At 42.8% G+C, this 6,000-nt stretch overlaps 1 protein-coding gene across 1 annotated transcript in view; it reads left to right on the top strand.

The window, feature by feature from the left end:
• The first annotated feature begins 2,107 nt into the window (after positions 1–2,107).
• The window catches only part of PAPPA2 (pappalysin 2), a 242,117-nt gene continuing 238,224 nt past the window's right edge, over positions 2,108–6,000 (top strand). Inside the window, exon 1 of the mRNA XM_069737803.1 lies at positions 2,108–2,252. The gene's annotated coding sequence lies outside the window, so the exon portion shown is untranslated. The remainder of the gene's footprint in view (positions 2,253–6,000) is intronic.

Raw genomic sequence — 6,000 nt, 5'->3', positions numbered from 1 at the left:
GTACAGAAGGGGCGAGCAAAGAATAGTCGGGGACAAGCAAGTAGTCAGAGCCTACCGGGAATGAGGTAACCAAAACGTGAGACGTAAGACGGAGTCGGGGTACAAGCCAGAGGTCAGAATAAGTCATAAACGGGTGCAGGCAGTCAGAGGCAAAAGGAACACTAGTACAAGTATACAGGTCAGGTGCTCAAACCGTGCAGCATGTACTATAGCTGACACTGGCCCACAGGCTGCAGAGGACTTAAATAGCTCAGCCAGCTTCAAAGTGAGGCAGAGGGGATTAACTCCCACATGACCAGTCCAGAGATAAGGCAGCTGAGCATAAACTCAGAACTGGATCATGACAGTTACCTTGTGAGCCACACCCCCTCAGTAAAGACCATATAAATTGGTGAGAAATAAAGAGGACCATATCTCTGGAACTGTAGAGTGGAATGCAAAAAAACTTTGATTTTTAACCAGGTCACAGGTCCTCTTTAAGCACTGCTCCTTACCCATAAGGTGACTACCACTTTCTACTAAAGTCTGTTTGTATAGATGGTAGTGGTTTTGCTGTTACAAAGGATGCTGTTGTTTATTACACAATATATTAAAGCATCCAAACTTGACCCAATGAGAGTTTTTGATAACTTATCAGCCATAATGAAGTGAATAACTTTGACTCATCACAATGACATGGGTCAAGGGATGGAAACACACAGTGCATGGCACCTCATTGTGTACGAGGCGGTGTAGCCGATTACTAGTCACATTACCCATGATGACCTCTTTCAACAGCAGAAAGTGCCTACAATGGGCACGTCAGCATCAGAACAGGACCCTAGAGAGGAAAGTGGCCATGAATGAGGAATCACATTTTCATTTACAGCATATGTCACGTACCTGTGAAAGAGATAGCACCAAGATTCTCTATGGAAAGGTAAGGATTGGGCAGAGGCAGTATGATTGTCTGGCAGTGTTCTACTGGGAATACTTGGGTCTATTGTTATGGATGCTCAGTTTCTTTGTATTTTGTTTTACTGATACGTTTTCTATAGTATAGTATAGTTTTTTTTATAGCATTCTCACTATGAATTGACAGCTATTACATCAGTCACTTCATTAAAGGTATGAAGCAACCATAAGTGTCTCAAATGTATGACATTAGATAACTGTCAGGCTCAGCGGTTGAGGAGGATCCTCTAAGCCCAGGTTTGGGTGGGCACACGGACCGGAGGCATAGATGCAGAAAGCTGGAAGGCATATGGGCAATGAGGACTTGGCACACTCAAAAATTTTAAGGAACGGCAGGACAGGAGAAGTGGAACCCAGCACAGTATGCTCAAAAGGTGGAACACTCCAAACATAGAGGTCTTGAAACTCAATCCCAAGTCCCAGGCGTGTGTCAATCCTCAAATAGATCTAAGGAGATGATGTCTTTGATCCACATCGGGCAACATGCAGAACCTGATGAGGAGCACAACAGAGGGCAGTGATCCCAGAGGAAGGGAGCAGATCCCCGAGACAGGTGTGTAACAATAACAAGCGGTCATAGGCTAACATGACCGCAACATTTTGCCCTGCATCACCGGTGAATACCTGGAAATCCTCCCATCAACGCACAACTTAAGCAAATATTAGTTGAGCGTGTCGACGCAATAGCGTCCTGATAATCTAAACAGAACCAGATAGTTGTTCATTCCCGCTTTCACCCTAATTCATTGTGAATATTCATATATTAGGAATTGATAACTGAGCAAAATCTAAGCCTGCGGAAGGCAAAAAAAAAAAAAATTCTGATAGTGCACTACGTCAACCATAAACTAATATTTTATAAATGAACGCGGCTCTGATAGCTCCCATAAATAACGTCCCATTAATGGTGATAAAGCAGAGAACGATGGCGCAGTGTGAGGAGAGGAAAGGGTTGACGGAGGAAGGGGAGAGGACAAGATAGAAGCGCTGAGGAGCAGAATAGGGGATGTCAAAAAAAGGAATTGCGAGATGAAGAAAACACTGAAATGTTTGAACCTTTTTTTTTTTTGTTGTTCACTTTAAGCTGCCAAAATTTGAAGTGGAGAGTGGTGAGCTTGGGAAATGAAAGAGAGAAAAGGGGTGGAGAGTAAAAGAGAGAGGGAGAGAGAGAGAGAGTGGAAGAGACAAGAGACTAAACAGCCCGCGATCTTGATGTGGAAATGATCAAACTTGTTATGAATGGATTAGTAGCAACAGCAGGAGAAGCTTCGCAGGCGGATGACGCTGTACCAATCTAGGTAATATAAGCACTTGCAAGCCTAGGTAAGAGCATGCTGCTGCTTTTATGAATGAGGTGATGTCCTCCCACGCACGGCTGACTGTCTGTGTCTGTGAACTGGTGACCCTGCATCTTGGTCCTAAATACTGCTCACTACCTTCTTCTTTTCTGCACTTCATTCCTAACCTCCCTCCTGACTTTACTTCTATGCCCCTATCCTTACCCTGTTTGGCACACAAAAGAAACAAGTGTTGCCCCTTGCCACCTTTATGGTCACCTTGATGCTTTTTTTTATTTTTGGGACAGATTAGAGTATGAGGTCTTGGAGGCAAATTTGCACTATTTCTTTAGTACTTTCATCAATCACTTCTGTGCCAGGGTGGAATGGGCAAATATTTCTCTAAAATTGGCTCTGGCTACAATGCCAGGTCTTAATCTTTATTCTACAGACACAAGGTGACCGCTGTGTGTGTCTACCCTTTCTTTTATTACCATCAATCACATAATTGCTACTTCTTAAATCCACTTTTTCACTTTTTTTTCTTCTTCTCCTCTCTGTTTGTTTTAGCAACACCTCCATGTGTCTGTCTTTTCCAGTATCTTTTTTTTCTTCCTCTCTCTCTCTCTCTCTTTCTGTCTGTTGTTTCCCATTTTTTTTTTCCTCTCCAGCAGAATGAATAAAGTAGTACAGTATGTGCAAACGTAAGTCAGAGCTCAGTCTGGGGGTCTGTAGAGGGGCATGGAGATTTTATTTTTGTACTCTGTAAAACCGTGGCTTCTCAGGACAGGCAGGTGTGAAAACAAAACGTGTTTTCTGGGATTTCGGGGAAAAAAAAAAAAAAAAAATTGAAATCATCAAAACAAGTCGTGAGTGGACGTAGTAAACGCTGAGTGATTTAAGGCAAGAGGAAAAGGATTAGCTCATCCTGATGTAAAAAGTCCACCTGAATAGGGACCTGCTTCAGAAAGAGGGGGGGGGGTTCATAACGAGTAGGGAGGAGCCTGAAATAAAAAAAAAGGGGATAAAAATAAGAGATCATGTTTATGAATAGGAGGATGGAGAACAGAAATAGGGGCGCCGGGAGGGGAACACAAGGGGAAAACTGAGATAAAAGGACAGAGGGTGGTCATAGAGTAGGCAAGAGACCAAAGCAAGACACTACCTAGCAGGAGTCCCAGGTAGGTGACTTGTAACTTGCGTGCAATATGATGCTGTAACTAATACAAACCCAACGAAAATGAGATGCACCGACTGTTGAGTCATTTTCCAGATGAAGAGAACCAAGTATTGTTTATTCATTTGTATTCTGTCTGTACCGAGAACACTGGTGTTCAGCAAACTGGGAAGGTGTTGAGAGTTTATCAGTCAACTGGAAGAAACGTTTGATGATGGGTATGTAGAAAATATTCTTCGAGACAGATATGGATGCAATTTTTTTTTTCATACAGTCTCAGGGTAAAACTGGTTATGTGTTGGTATTGTATGTGATAAATGATGGAAGTAATGAAGAAGAGGGATGGAGAGATGTATCGCAGTGTTGGCTCGGACAATGGATTTGAGCTATTTGGCACAAAGAGGACACATTGGAATAAGTGACCTGTAGGACAGGACCTTCTAAAACCTTACATACTTAGTCTGGCATATGAATGGGGGCACTGGATGACAACTAACGGGACTGTTATATCATGTTATGAACTTTTATTTAATTCAATTGATATCCACAAAAGAGAGGTGAACGGACAGGTGCCTTCACTCCGCTTACACCTGCTGTGCTGAACATGTAAAAGTTACTTGAGACGTCTTTAAGACTTTACTTAGATGACTGATGGACAGGTGGACATTTGTAACTCGCTCTGCTATTTAATGGCCACTTTAAATAAATATCCAGTGCAATGGATGTTGCCAACCATCTGTAAATTCCTGGACAGTCTGTAATATTTGGGCACTTTTTCCAAAGTCTTTAAAATGTGGTAAATTTGTGATTTGAGGAAACAGAAAGAACTTGTGCAGATTATTGTCGCTGCAGTTAGAACTCTACAGGTCACTGCAGATGTAGACTTTGTTTTCGTATCAGTTTTGTTAACTAATGACATAGTTTTATAGCAAGAGGACTATGGTTTTCTAAAATGTTAGCTGTTCGTGACTTTTGGATCAGCTGAAAAAAAACAAGTGTGGCGTAAGAGACAACATTATAACTCATGTGAGAAGTAGTTAATAGTAAGGCAGGACCTCTGTGATCATCTCTGCTCTGATTGTGCTGAAGTTACCAGGACTGTGGAGTAAGGAAAAGTAAGGCAGGACCTCTGTGATTGTCTCTGATCTGATTGTGCTGAAGTTACCAGGACTGGGGAGTAGTTAATAGTAAGGCAGGACCTCTGTGATCGTCTCTGCTCTGATTGTGCTGAACTTACTAGGACTGGGGAGTAGTTAATAGTAAGGCAGGACCTCTGTGATTGTCTCTGATCTGATTGTGCTGAAGTTACCAGGACTGGGGAGTAGTTAATAGTAAGGCAGGACCTCTGTGATCATCTCTGCTCTGATTGTGTTGAACTTACTAGGACTGGGGAGTAATTAGTAAGGCAGGACCTCTGTGATCGTCTCTGCTCTGAAAGTGCTGAAGTTACCAGGACTGGGGAGTAGTTAATAGTAAGGCAGGACCTCTGTGATCATCTCTGCTCTGAATATGCTGACGCTAGCAGGACTGAGGAATAGTTAATAGTAAGGCAGGACCTCTGTGATCGTCTCTGCTCTGATTGTGCTGAACTTACTAGGACTGGGGAGTAGTTAATAGTAAGGCAGGACCTCTGTGATCATCTCTGCTCTGAAAGTGCTGAAGTTACCAGGACTGGGGAGTAGTTAATAGTAAGGCAGGACCTCTGTGATCATCTCTGCTCTGAATATGCTGACGCTAGCAGGACTGAGGAATAGTTAATAGTAAGGCAGGACCTCTGTGATCGTCTCTGCTCTGATTGTGCTGAACTTACTAGGACTGGGGAGTAGTTAATAGTAAGGCAGGACCTCTGTGATCATGTCTGCTCTGAATATGCTGATGCTAGCAGGACTGAGGAATAGTTAATAGTAAGGCAGGACCTCTGTGATCATCTCTGCTCTGATTGTGCTGAACTTACTAGGACTGGGGAGTAGTTAATAGTAAGGCAGGACCTCTGTGATCATCTCTGCTCTGATTGTGCTGAACTTACTAGGACTGGGGAGTAGTTAATAGTAAGGCAGGACCTCTGTGATCATCTCTGCTCTGATTGTGCTGAACTTACTAGGACTGGGGAGTAATTAGTAAGGCAGGACCTCTGTGATCATCTCTGCTCTGATTGTGCTGAACTTACTAGGACTGGGGAGTAGTTAATAGTAAGGCAGGACCTCTGTGATCGTCTCTGCTCTGAAAGTGCTGAAGTTACCAGGACTGGGGAGTAGTTAATAGTAAGGCAGGACCTCTGTGATCGTCTCTGCTCTGATTGTGCTGAACTTACTAGGACTGAGTACAAATGTCTTTGTAGACCAAATTAATGGAATGGAGGACACAGGAGGTAAAATATGATAACTAAAAGGACAGGACATAACAAAATGTAGTATGGCGGAAGGTGTCTTGCTTCAGTTTACCAAATGAATGTGTCTAAAAATGGTAGAGGACAAGGGTTGATTTCTTCAATCATAAAGAAAGGACATGTAGAGTATTGAAAGTGTTCATTGTGTCCTGATCTATTGTTACCTAGACAGGTGGATAATAGACAGGCCAATATATGGAGTAGTA

The sequence above is a fragment of the Ranitomeya imitator genome, chromosome 8, assembly GCF_032444005.1.
Source record: "Ranitomeya imitator isolate aRanImi1 chromosome 8, aRanImi1.pri, whole genome shotgun sequence".
Classification (NCBI taxonomy): domain Eukaryota; kingdom Metazoa; phylum Chordata; class Amphibia; order Anura; family Dendrobatidae; genus Ranitomeya; species Ranitomeya imitator.
Note: the sequence above shows the minus strand (reverse complement) of the source record. Positions and strands in the feature narration are given on the sequence as shown.